Source organism: Phyllobates terribilis, unplaced genomic scaffold (assembly GCF_046119375.1).
Source record: "Phyllobates terribilis strain yellow unplaced genomic scaffold, ASM4611937v1 Scaffold_4__5_contigs__length_816908805, whole genome shotgun sequence".
Classification (NCBI taxonomy): Eukaryota; Metazoa; Chordata; class Amphibia; order Anura; family Dendrobatidae; genus Phyllobates; species Phyllobates terribilis.
In genome coordinates, this window is record NW_027362764.1 from 262,968,339 (window position 1) to 262,982,147 (window position 13,809).

Genomic DNA, 13,809 nt, shown 5'->3' on the forward strand with positions numbered 1-13,809 from the left:
GAGAGTCTCTGGATGAACGGGTGGACACAGCAAGTGACGGCGGAGCCTCCAGGAAGACCAGCGGACAGGCGACAGATGAGCGCTCCCAGGTGAGCGGGCAGAAGTCTCTGGACAGGCGGGTGGTCACAGCACGTGACGGCAGAGCCTCCGGGTAGGCAAACAGACAGGTAGCAGAAGAGCGCTCCCAGGTGAGCGGGCAGGAGTCACTGGACAGGCAGGTGGTCACAGCACGTGACGGCGGAGCCTCCAGGTAGGCTAGCAGGCAGATAGCAGATGTGCGCTCCCAGGTGAGCGGGCAAGCTGGTCCATAGACAGACTGACAGGAGTTGGAAGGCAGACCGTCGGACCTCAGGCAGGCAGGCAGGTAGCTAATGTGCGCTCCCAGGTGAGCGGGCAGGCTGGTCCTTAGACAGACTGACAGGATTAGTAAGGCAGACCATCGGACCTCAGACTAGCAGGCAGGTAGCAAGTAATCAGGCAGGAATCTGGCAGGTAACTGGCAGGTAACTGGCAACGGGACCTGAGGGCTGAAGCACAGGTGAGACACAGGTGCAAACAACATTGCTCGGGCACCTCCATTTTGGAGGAGGTGCCTTATATACGGTAAAGTCCTCCGGCCATTGGCCGGGGACTCCTTAGGACGGCGCGCGCGGCCCCTTTAAGAGGGAGGGAGGGCGCGCGCGCGCGCCCTAAGCACAGTGGCCGGGAAGGAGCGCGCGCTGCCAGCAGAGCGGGAGAGGGACGCCGGGCACGGAGCAGAGCGGTGAGGGGAACAGCGTCCCTGCCTAGCAGAGGGCAGGGACGCCGGCACTACAGTACCCCCCCCTTTAGGCCCCCCCTTTTTTAGGCCAGATAGAAATTTAGCTAGGATGAGAGGGGCATGGATGTTCTCCCGGGGCTCCCACGTTCTCTCCTCAGGACCAAACCCCTTCCAATCTACCAGAAAAAAGGTCTTTCCTCTTACCCTTTTGGTGGCAAGAATGTTCTCTACCTCAAACTCGTCCTCAGCAGAAACCGGAGCAGGAGGCGTACCTGTAGACTTGGAAAAAGAGTTAAGCACCACGGGTTTGAGGAGAGATACATGGAAGGAGTTGGGGATCCGTAAGTTGGCCGGGAGTTTCAATTTATAGGCCACCGGGTTGATCTGACTGATGACCTCCAGAGGACCGATGAACCGAGGCCCTAACTTGTAAGAAGGTATCTTGAGTCGAACATATTTAGATGAGAGCCAGACTTTATCTCCTGGACGAAATTGTGGAGGATCCAGGCGTTTTTTGTCAGCGTGTCTTTTCATACGCTCGGATGACAGAAGGAGTGCGGACCGGGTACTCTCCCATATGGAGGAAAATTTGCTAACGAGAGATTCCGCAGCCGGGTTGTCCACAGAGGTGGAGACAGGAGAACTCGACCCATGGTAGGAGATCCACCCAGTCAGAATGGTGGGCATTAACGAAGTGCCGGAGGTAACTGGTCAGGTTCTGATTGATCCGCTCCACTTGACCATTGGACTGTGGGTGGTAAGCGGAAGAGAAGTCCAGGGTGACGTCTAGTAGTTTACAAGTGGCTCTCCAGAAACGTGAGGTGAACTGTACCCCACGATCCGACATGATGTGGAGGGGCAGGCCATGAAGACGGAAGATGTGGCGGATAAAGTCTTTAGCCAGCTCGGGTGCAGACGGAAGGCCTGGCAGGGGAATAAAGTGAGCCATCTTGGAAAAGCGGTCAGCGACCACCCAAATGACCGTACAACCGGCAGAGACGGGGAGATCAGTTATAAAGTCCATTGCTATATGCTGCCAGGGGGCAGCAGGTACAGGAAGCGGAAGGAGGCGTCCGGCTGGCAGATGTCTTGGGACTTTGTTGCGGGCGCAGGACACACAGGCAGAAACAAAGTCTATTATGTCCTTGTGCAGGGTAGGCCACCAAGAGTGCCGGGCAATAAGCTGGAGGGTCTTTTTCTGACCGGCGTGGCCAGCTAGTTTAGACGAATGGCCCCAGTGTAGGATCTTCTCCCGATCAGGTACTGAAACAAACGTCTTACCGGGAGGGAGACGATTTAGACTCACGGGAGCCACCTGCATTACTCTGGCGGGATCGATGATATGTTTAGGTTCTTCCTCGAGATCGGACACCAGAAAGGATCGGGACAAGGCGTCTGCTTTGACGTTTTTGTCAGCCGGGCGAAAATGAAGAACAAAATCAAAACGAGCAAAAAACAAGGACCACCGGGCTTGGCGCGGGTTAAGTCTCTGGGCATGCTGGAGGTAAGCCAAGTTCTTGTGGTCAGTGTAAATTATTACCGGATGAAGAGCCCCCTCGAGTAGGTAACGCCACTCCTCCAACGCCAGTTTGATGGCCAATAACTCTCGGTCTCCTATGGAATAGTTGCGCTCAGAAGAGGAGAAGAGTTTGGAGAAGAAGCCACAAGTTACCATTCTCCCGGAAGATGATTTTTGAGTAAGTACCGCTCCGGCTCCAGAGGAGGAGGCGTCAACTTCCAGGAAGAACTGCTTGTTGCCGTCCGGGCGATGCAGCACCGGGGCGGAAGAGAAGGCCTGTTTTAGGGAAAGAAAGGCCTCCTCTGCTTCGGGCGGCCACTCTTTGGGATTAGTACCCTTACGGGTGAGTGCGGAAATTGGGGCAGTCCGGGAAGAGAAGTGCGGGATGAAGAGGCGGTAATAGTTGGCGAAGCCCAGGAACCGTTGAATAGCCTTCAACCCCTCTGGTCGGGGCCATTTCTCGATGGCAGACAGTTTCTCAGGATCCATTTGTAGGCCGGTCTGAGAGATAATGTAGCCCAGAAACGGAAGCGAGGTCTGCTCAAAGAGGCACTTCTCATATTTAGCGTAGAGATGGTTCTGCCTGAGCCTGAGCATGACCTGACGAACGTCCCTCCGGTGAGTCTGGAGATCCGGAGAGAAGACCAAGATGTCGTCCAGGTACACCACTACGCAGGAGTAGAGAAGGTCCCGGAAGATGTCATTGACCAACTCTTGAAAGACGGCAGGAGCGTTACAGAGACCAAAGGGCATTACCAGATATTCATAGTGGCCGTCCCGGGTGTTGAATGCCGTCTTCCATTCATCCCCCTGACGGATACGAACCAGGTTGTACGCCCCACGGAGGTCCAGTTTGGTGAAGATTCTAGCCCCCCTTAGACGATCAAATAACTCCGGAATGAGCGGAAGGGGGTACTTATTCTTCACCGTGATCTGGTTAAGGCCTCTATAGTCTATACAGGGACGGAGAGAGCCGTCCTTCCTTTTGACGAAAAAGAAGCCTGCTCCCGCCGGGGAGGTAGATTTCCGAATGAATCCCCTGGCCAGATTTTCCTCAATATATTCGGACATCGACCGGGTCTCAGCAGCGGATAATGGATAAATACGCCCACGGGGAGGAGAAGTACCAGGTAACAGGTCGATAGGACAGTCGTATGGTCTATGAGGGGGTAGTGTCTCTGCCTCCTTTTTATTAAAGACATCAGCATAAGACCAATAAGGAATCGGAAGTCCAGGTAGATTAGCTGGGGTAGGAGAAGGACGGACGGGATGAACGGGAACCAGACAGGTCTTATGGCAGCCCTGTCCCCAGCGAAGGACTTCTCCGGTCTGCCAGTCAAGAACGGGTGCATGTTTCTGGAGCCAAGGTAGGCCTAGCAAGAGGGCGTGAGAGAGTCCAGGCAGAACATGGAAGGGGATACTTTCAGAATGCAACATTCCCACCTGCAGAGTAATGGATTCGGTGATGAGTTGGATGGGGCGTGGTAAGAGCCCCCCATCCACGGCAGCAACAGACAAGGGTACAGCCAAAGGTTTGGTGGGGATGCGGTATTTCTCTACCAGGGACTGTGAAATAAGATTCCCGGCTGCTCCAGAGTCCAGTTGGGCTAGTTCGAAATAACGGTTCTCCCCGTAGACGATTGAAACTGACAACAGCAGGGATGGAGAGGATTTATTCTTGTCTAGGTGGACCTCTCTGAGCGAACCTAGACACAGGCGTTTCCCGATCTCTCCGGGCAGGCACGGATCCGGTGCTCCTTACTGCCACAGTAGAAGCAGGTCCCCTCGGCACGACGTAAGTCCTGACGGGTCTTGACCATCTTGGTCTGGTCGACCTGCATAGGCTCAGGAGGGTGTACCTGGTTAGAGACAGAAGGAGTGACGGGTTTCTGAAAAGTAGGAGCTAGACGTGGTAACCTCCTCTCACGGGTGACCTCTCTGGCACGCTCCTGGAACCGTAGGTCAATCCGGGTGGCAAGAGTTATTAAGTCATCGAGAGTGGTAGGAATGTCCCGACCGGCAAGTTCATCTTTAATACGGCCGGACAGACCCTCCCAGAAGACGGAAACCAGAGCGTCGTTATCCCAGGCCAGCTCCGAGGGAAGGGTACGGAACCGTATGGCATATTGGCCCACGGTGAGACTTTCCTGACGGAGGCGTATCAACGATGATGCGGATGAGGTCTTCCGTCCGGGTTCGTCGAAGACTTTCCTGAAAGCCGTGAGAAAAGCAGGCAAGTTGGACACCAGGGGGTCTCCTCTCTCCCATAGAGGATTTAGCCAGGCCAGGGCCTCCCCGGTGATATGGGACATGATGAATGCAATTTTGGCTCGGTCGGAGTTAAACTGGTGGGACAAAAGTTCAAAGTGCAGGGTGCACTGATTTATGAAGCCCCGAGCCTGAGCGGAGTCGCCTCCGAAGCGAGGAGGTGCAGAAAGCCGGGGTCCAGGGTAGGATACCATAGTATTAGTGGGCAGCGGAGCTGCCGGATTGCGAGACATGGCACTGGCGGAGGTTGCTAGTGGAGCAGTCAGAGTGTCCAGGCGAGTATTGACATTCCGCAGGTGACCCAGGATGGACTCCTGTTGGGACCTTTGACGGGACAGTTCATGACACAGGTCCGAGAGCGAGGGGGCTTGGGTGCCACCGGGTTCCATGGCCCGAGCAAACTGTAACGGGTCTGGGAGGCGGAACCTCAGAGCTACTATACAAGGAGGCGGTCCTTGTAAGGGAGCGGGTGGCGACCAGGGAAGACGGGCTGGAAGTCTCAGTAGGTGAACGGGACAGTCTCTGAGTGAACGGGACAGTCTCTGAGTGAACGGGACAGTCTCTGAGTGAACGGGCTGGAGGTCACGGCAAGTGACCGGGGCAGTCTCTAGGTATAGGGTTGGTACGACCTGTGGCGGCTGAAGATAGACGTGAGCTCCCAGGTGAGCAGGCGAGAGTCTCTGGATGAACGGGTGGTCACAGCAAGTGACGGCGGAGCCTCCAGGAAGACCAGCGGACAGGCGACAGATGAGCGCTCCCAGGTGAGCGGGCAGAAGTCTCTGGACAGGCGGGTGGTCACAGCACGTGACGGCAGAGCCTCCGGATAGGCAAACAGACAGGTAGCAGAAGAGCGCTCCCAGGTGAGCGGGCAGGAGTCACTGGACAGGCAGGTGGTCACAGCACGTGACGGCGGAGCCTCCAGGTAGGCTAGCAGGCAGATAGCAGATGTGCGCTCCCAGGTGAGCGGGCAAGCTGGTCCATAGACAGACTGACAGGAGTTGGAAGGCAGACCGTCGGACCTCAGGCAGGCAGGCAGGTAGCTAATGTGCGCTCCCAGGTGAGCGGGCAGGCTGGTCCTTAGACAGACTGACAGGATTAGTAAGGCAGACCGTCGGACCTCAGACTAGCAGGCAGGTAGCAAGTAATCAGGCAGGAATCTGGCAGGTAACTGGCAGGTAACTGGCAACGGGACCTGAGGGCTGAAGCACAGGTGAGACACAGGTACAAACAACATTGCTCGGGCACCTCCATTTTGGAGGAGGTGCCTTATATACGGTAAAGTCCTCCGGCCATTGGCCGGGGACTCCTTAGGACGGCGCGCGCGGCCCCTTTAAGAGGGAGGGAGGGCGCGCGCGCGCGCCCTAAGCACAGTGGCCGGGAAGGAGCGCGCGCTGCCAGCAGAGCGGGAGAGGGACGCCGGGCACGGAGCAGAGCGGTGAGGGGAACAGCGTCCCTGCCTAGCAGAGGGCAGGGACGCCGGCACTACAGTGTTGCAGTAACCACCCTGTGAGCCTACTCCATACACCCGCTACCGACTTGCGCTGTACATGTACGGCAGATGTTGGTAGGGGGAAAAGGGCTTAAAAATTAAAAGTTCAAGAATTTCAATTTTTTTTTAATTTTTGATTTTTTTCATAAATAAATGTAAAACGTATCGACCTCAATGTACCACTAAGACAAAGTACAATGTACCACAAAAAAAAAAACAGTCTCAGAATCACTGGGATATTTTGAAGCGTTCCAGAGTTATTACCATATAAAATAATTCTGGTCAAAATTGAAAAATGTGGCCTTATCAGGAATGTGAAAACTGGCTTCAGAAGAATGGGGTTAAGGTACAACAATGTTAGATAATTTTTTTACAAAAAGTTCAATGTCAATCACATGCATTGTCATACATTCACATTATTTTTTTTATCTATTGAAGCTGTGATTTTTCATAATAGATTCTTATCTTTATGAATATAAGATATGCTCATCTGTAATAACACAGGACTTAAATACGTTTGCCTCTCTTTTATTAATTTCTTACTTCTGAGGTTACAACATTCTTCCTTTGTGCTTTCATCCTATATCCTTTAATACTATTTTTAACATTTACTTTACTGTCTGGTCTGAATACATCACAAATTAATAACTACTGTGTCCTTAATCTCTTTTCCTAATTTACTGCTCTGTACCCAGCTTTGCATTATTAATGTCTAACATTTCGCAGAAGTAATATTTTTGAAAGTTTCTGTACGTTGTACATAATATTGTAGAAATGTCTTTGAACTTATTTGAGAAATAAAATTTACTTTCATTCCACTGTATATGGGGAGAAATGGTTTGCTTGCCAACATCTAAAGGCAGATTACCTCTATCAGTTTTTTTTATTCTTAATCAACTGGGTTCTGTATTTCTGTTTTATTAATTGTGATATCCATAAAACTGCTTTTCAAATTATACAACTTTTTTTGGCAAGGTCTAATCTTGCATATGGTGATATTGGTACCTGGGAATGATGTTACCAAACTTGTATAATTACTAACCTAGATTCACACACACACACAAGATTATGTAGAGATACTGTTGTGTGTGTGTCTTTTTTTCAGACAGGCTTTAAAGTTTATGGTGAAATATAAAATATACTACATAGAAAGAAGGGAATATATTAAGGTTTTAATGCCAATTTTCTGTCAAATTCATGCCAGAAATTTGCACAAATTTTGTTGAAAATTTGCTCCTGCTTTTTTAATTTATGCCACGGGGACAGCCAAAAATGCACCAATTTAAGTATTTTAATAAATGTGGCACATCTGACATCACTACACATTGGTTTTTGATTGGCATATAAAAATGCTGGAAAAAATGTGTTGATTCTGAGGTTGTTCCTGGTAGATTTGTTTCTGGATCCATGACAATTGTTTATCTAATTTATTCACTTTGAAGGGATGGACACCTCTCCGATTGTTTGCTGCACCCAGGTGACTAAGGTGGGAAAACTTAGAAACTGTTTAGTGATATTGATGTCCTTGTTATGCTTCTGATTTACAGGGCCGTAATTGGGTTTAATTTGCTATGTCTCTTTCTTCATGTGCAGGCATTGCAAGACCTTAGGTATCCATGGTTACAACTAGAGATGAGCGAACCTCTCAAGGTTCGATTCGTTTCAGACCGGCGAACTTCTCTATGTTCTCCGAACAATTAGTCGAACGGTTCGACGAACATATCCGAATCCCATTGCAATCAATGGGAGGCAAAAACAAATGCATACACAAGACCTTCAAATGGGCCCAAAAGCTGAAAAAACAGCTCAAATTAGGGGCAAACACCAGAAAAAGTGGCATCAATTGACCCACAGTGCAAATTTTATATTGGCACAGCAGCAGTCAGCCATGGGACATGCATGAGGTATCAGGGTCTGGACCAGCATTTACAGCTTAGAATTTAACTTCAAATTAAGAAGAGGTAGGTAAGGGATTGGTGTAGGCCTGCTGCGCTGGGAGCCCTGATACCACTTGCAATAGCTCAAGCTGCTTTTATGTTCAGCCACACTCAGGTGGCATAAACATCAATTTCATAGAGTACTATTGGTACAAAAATTTAAGAATAGTAACACAGGTAGTTGATTGATAGTAAGTGGAAGTCTGCCGGTCTGGGAGCCCTACTGCTACAGGCAACACACATGAAGGAGACCCAACCACGAGTCTCCCCTTTTCAAAAAATTAGGCGCAAACACCACCAAAGAGGCATCAATTTCACCAGAGTAGAACTAGTATTACGGGGACTGACACTCCTTCCACTACAGCAAACACACTAGATGAAGATGCAATCAGGAGTTTCCACATTTCCAAAAATAAGGGCCAGACACCAGCAAAGTGGCATCAATTTCACCAGAGAAGAACTATTATAATGGGGCACTGACACCCCTTCCACTACAGCCAACCCAGCAGATGGAGACCCAATCAGGAGTCTTTACATTTCCAAAAATTAGGGGCAGACCAGGAGCGCTGCCAGCACTGGTAACAGCTGATCGGCAGGGAGTGAGGGGGGGTGTTGAACCCCAGTCGAGCGACATTGATGTGCTATCATGACCCAGTCACATGCACTCCCTCAATTGACTGGGCTGTGGGCCGCTTTCCCTCTCTCCTCTGCTTTCATTGACTGCAAGTGACTCGCCCAGGGGGGATATAGGGGAAACTCGGTACCCGGGCCTTTACCTTCTTTGTAGGATGTCACAGCAGTCGGCTCCCGGGCCCGTCCTCTGGGGTCACTCTTTAAAAGTGTTTTTTTGTCAACAGTTTGTCTCGTGACACCACCTGTGGTTCCCGGTAATGAATACCGGCGCTGCTGCAGACCTCCGGGGGTGATGGGATGGCAGCTGGGATGTTTCTGCTCCCCACAGGCAGAGCGGGCCCCTGGGGCAGGGTTGATGGAAGGGATGCAGGTGAGAGGTGGCCTGGTCGGGTCCGGCGGAATGATGGACACGCATGTAAGGTGCCCCAGCAAGGTAGTCGTGGGCGAGCTGTAGCCCCCTCCCTTCTCTGGCACCCTACAGACAATTCGTGTTCTCCCTCTGATGTGTGGCTGTGTATGTGGTGCTCCCCACTTACTTCAAACCATCCGATCGCGGCTGTCTCCAGGCATTTCTCTTCTGGGACCAGGGCAGCAATAAATTCAGAAGACACGAGATTCTTAACCATAACTTGGACTATACTTGGGGAAGAGGAATATGTACAGTATTTACAGCCAGATATAATGGATAAGGCCCGACAGGTTATTATCTCTGTCACAGACGCTGGCAACATCTTCAGCCCTTGTTCCCTCTTTAATTGAAGCTTCTCTGTGACTCTAATCTCTAGCCCAAGAGACTCTTCTGCAATACCAACAGTGATCTGGATCCGATATCTCCCCCACGTCTTAGCCTGGAGTCCTATTTATCTTCCTCTGCTTCCTGCAGACTAGAAGTGCCCTGGGTCCTCAATACTTCCTTTGAGTTTCTCCGGCCGGCTAACAGGACTCTTGCTCTTGCGTAGGGAGACTTTCACACTGGTGATCCCACTGTCTGAGGGTATGGAGCTCCCGTCTACCCTAGCAGCCACCATATATTCATGCTGCCCATACGGTTCACTGTTCTATCTCTAACTGGATATCTCTTCCTGCTTCTGGAAACTAAGCAGGGATCTTTCCTAAAGTGCCCACCCTCTGTGAGCTGTCATCACTCAGCATTAACCCCATCACTGTCTGTAACACTGCTAGCAGACTCAACCTAACATCTGCACCCAGGACAGTGGCATTTTGTGGCTGATTACAGGTACTGCAGCCCACAAGGAATTATGCCAGGAACAAGCTCCACAACACTCAAGGCTTGATCAGGGCACTAAGTTCCCCCTTTACTCTACTGACTGGACCACTGAAGCTAACCCCTTAGCTTGGCCTACCAACAGTTCAGAGAGGACTAACTACAGGAACACTTCTTTTAACTACCTCAGTGCCAACGGAAGGCTACGTCCTTCTCCACTATTACACGCACACATGGGATTCGCTTCAGTACCTTTACTGGTGTAACGGCAGCTAGATCCAGGGTACTTAATAGGAAGGGTGCACTTCAGAACTCTCCCCAGTAAGCGGGTTGTAGGCCTCCTGGTCCGTATCTTCCTCTCTCTAACCTTCTGGCCAGCCTGGAACTTGGCCTAGCTTCTATATTGTATTGCTCTCTCACCTGACTGCTTGGTAGTAGGACTTTACTCTGGCAACCACTATCCCTGGACGCCGGGGCCTTCGTGGTTCCTAGTCCTGTAATTGATGGCAGCTTCAGGATGACCAGGGGTCTAGAAGCCTCCTGGTATGCCGGTTGTCCCTAGTGGGTGTAGAGGACCCTGTAGGCGCGGACCCGGTGTCCGGCTTGTGTCTTGGGGTGAGCTTCAGACACTCCTCTGTCCAGTTAACTCCTCTCTTCTCTCTCTCCTTGCCTCGGCCACACGCGGGGCCCTCAGTACAGCAGCAGACGTACTGCGTCTTCACTGCTCTCAGTGTCAGCACACTCTCTGACTGACTGACGACTACTCCATAACTGACTCCACCCTCCAGTTTATATATCCCTAGCATGGCTCCCTCTGGTGGTCTAAGGTGGAAGGGTGGAGGTGTCTGTAGTGAGGTCCTCCTGTGGAGAAGTCCGTCCATGCACCCTTTTGGGTCTTGTGGTACCTGTGGTAGCAGGGTGCCACACAAGCACATGCTGGATACTCGGCTGTGACGTGTGGTGAAACCCTGCCCACAGCCCAGTGAATCGGGAGGGGGGGTATGGGACTCGGTCACACCTGGGTGAAACAAGGAAACCTGGAAGTTGACATGACATCAACAGATATCAGTGGTGGCTGCAGACGGGATCACGTGGTGTGGACTGAGTGAGCAACGATAGTGCCGCTCACAGGCACATATGGCAAGCAGAGATGTTTACAAGCCGCAGGTTAATATATGTAGCGCTGTATAGTTTCACCCATAGCCAGTCATTAGATGTGGTAAATCCGCATAGTTCCCTAAACACATGCGGATATAAGTGCGTGATTAGACCGCAGCATTTTGGATGCAGCGAAAATACGCTGCATCCAAAATGCTGCTATTCATGATCGCGGGCATGTACCCTTAGGTGCACTCTTTTAAACAAGATTTTTTTTTCTTGCTAAAAATTGTGTCTTTTAGTCCTAAAAGTACATTGTGTACAAAAAAACTATAAAAGGGTTGTGCAAAATTATGAAAATTATGAACATAGGCAGCAATATATACTCACTCTTCTAGCTGGCGATAGCTCCAGTGCCATGTCTCTGATGCTTCTATTTACATGGGCTGCAACCAGGACACCCTAAGTGTCTTTTGCAGCTTGTCAGTGAATTACAGCTCAAGACCATAAAGCCAGTGATTGGCTAGAGACGTCATGTGGGGCATCTGGGCTGTGACATCTGCAGCCATTGTAGACAGAAACATCAGGAAATGTGACACAAAAGCTGCCCGGAGTTAGGAAAATGAGTATCTATACGTTTATTAAACGGATTGTAGAGGCAAAAGGTCTTTCTGACCATAAGACGCACTTCCCCCCCCCCCAAAATTTGGGAAGAAAATGGGTGGTGCCTCTTATGGTCCGAACGTACAGGGAGTTGCGGTGGTGGTGGAGCAGGCTCGTAGGAAGCAGGGCCCTCCCGTGCCTCCCTCAGGTACTTGATGGTGGCGGCAGTAGCAGAAGAGGTGAGATGCTGAAGGGTCGATGTCTGGCTGTCGGCGGTGAGGCAGAGCGGCGTGCGCTGCTTTCTGGTGGCCGCGGTCATCTTCCTGCTGCTGTGATCTACAGGATAATGGCCGCCAAGATCCCAGTCTGCGCATGCGCCGACTCTGGCGGCCATTTTCCTGTAGATCACAGCTTAAGGAAGATACCTGCAACCACCGGAACGCAGCGCACACCGCGCCACTGTGCCTCAATGCCTATAGCCAGACACCGGCCTGCAGTTTCTTACCTCTTCTGCTACCACCGCCACCGCCAGGTACCAGAGGGAGGGAATGGAGGGCCCTGCTTCCTACGCTCCTGTTCCTCCACCACCGCAACTCACCGCCTACAGCCAGACACCGGCCCCGCAGCGTCTCACCCCTTCTGCTGCCACTGTCTTTCTGAGGGACCCTGCCTCCATCTTCCTTCGGGTTATAAATCTATATACTGTACCTATTCAGACTATAAGACGGACCCCCATCTTATAAAAAATATCTTTATTACGTCTTATAGTCCGAAAAATACGGTATATACTGTAAATCATACTCACCCTGGTTTGTGCCAACATTATGTCACCGTTCTACCACACATGACTGCTGTTCAAGTTACCTGACAGCTGCAACCTATCACAAGCAGGTAGAATAGTGACATTATTGCTGCTGGTGCAGATCACCGATCAGGTTGTACTGGATCCAGGAAGGTGACTGCAGGCGAGTAGGATTACTTTAGTTGTTATTTTTAAAAAATCTAACCCCCCATGAGAACCTTTTACCAGATAATCTCTAATATCCATGTATTACTGCTGGTGTGCAGTACTTTCATTATTTTGGAAAATTCCTTTAAAGGGAACCTGACAGCTGATACTCATCATACAGGGCAGCAAGAACGTCCTTTAAAAGCTGCCGGGGACTGAGCCGCATACTGGATAAATCGGAGAGATGTGACCTGGCGGCTTCCCCCACCCGCTGTCAATGACTGACAAGTCTACAGTATTACTGCATGCGCGATTAGAGAGACCAGTCAGTCACTGGCAGTGGGTGGGAGAAGCCACAGGGTCATATCTGTCCAACTAGTCCACGATCCGGCTGGTTCAACGGCAGCATTTAAAGTATGTTTTTATCTGAATCTCCGCCGTGTTTCAGAGTAAAACATTCCTGGCTGAGATCATCCAGCCGGCGCCTGTAGACAGAGCAGTGTTTATCATGGCATGTTCACTTTAGGTAGCGCTCTGTATCACAGGTGAGTAGTGTTGAGCCACCCCCGTAGTGTTCGGGTTCAGTTCGGTTCGTCGAACACCGGGATGTTCGAGGAACTGTTCGTCGAACTGTTCGTCGAACACCTTAGAACACCGTCGAACACCGTTAAAACCAATGGCAGGCAAACAAAAACACATAGAAACACATAGAAAACACCTTCAAAGGTGTCCAAAAGCTGACAAACTGCTCAGAAGACACTCTCTTTAAAAAAGCCGGCTAATTCAGCAGCGGCATACACCGGTACCCGACAATTTAGACAAGAAGGAATAGAGCATCACACATAGATTAGATAGATAGAAACATGTCAGTCACATATATAATAAGTACAGTGACAGTGTTGCTTACTGTACTTGTCATTTAGTGTAAAGGATTTATTTAAAAATATAATAGTGTTTTCATGCACCGTCTCTTTAAAAAAGCCGGCCGGCAATTCAGCATCTGTACCCGACAATTTAGAACAGAAAGACAGAGCATCACACATAGATTAGATAGATAGAAACATGTCAGTCAGATATATAATAAGTACAGTGATAATGTTGGTTACTGTACTTGTCATTTAGTGTTAAAATAAAGGATTTATTAAAAAAAAAATTAGCGTGGGGTTCCCCGTAATTTTAGTCTCTAGCGGAGGTTAAGCAGACAGCTGGGGCAGATGTTTGAAGCCTGGGAAGGGGGTAATACCCACAGAGCTTCCCAGGCTACTAATATCAGCCCCCAGTTGAATACCTAGCCTTTACTAGCTATTAAAATGGGGGACCCCCCAAAA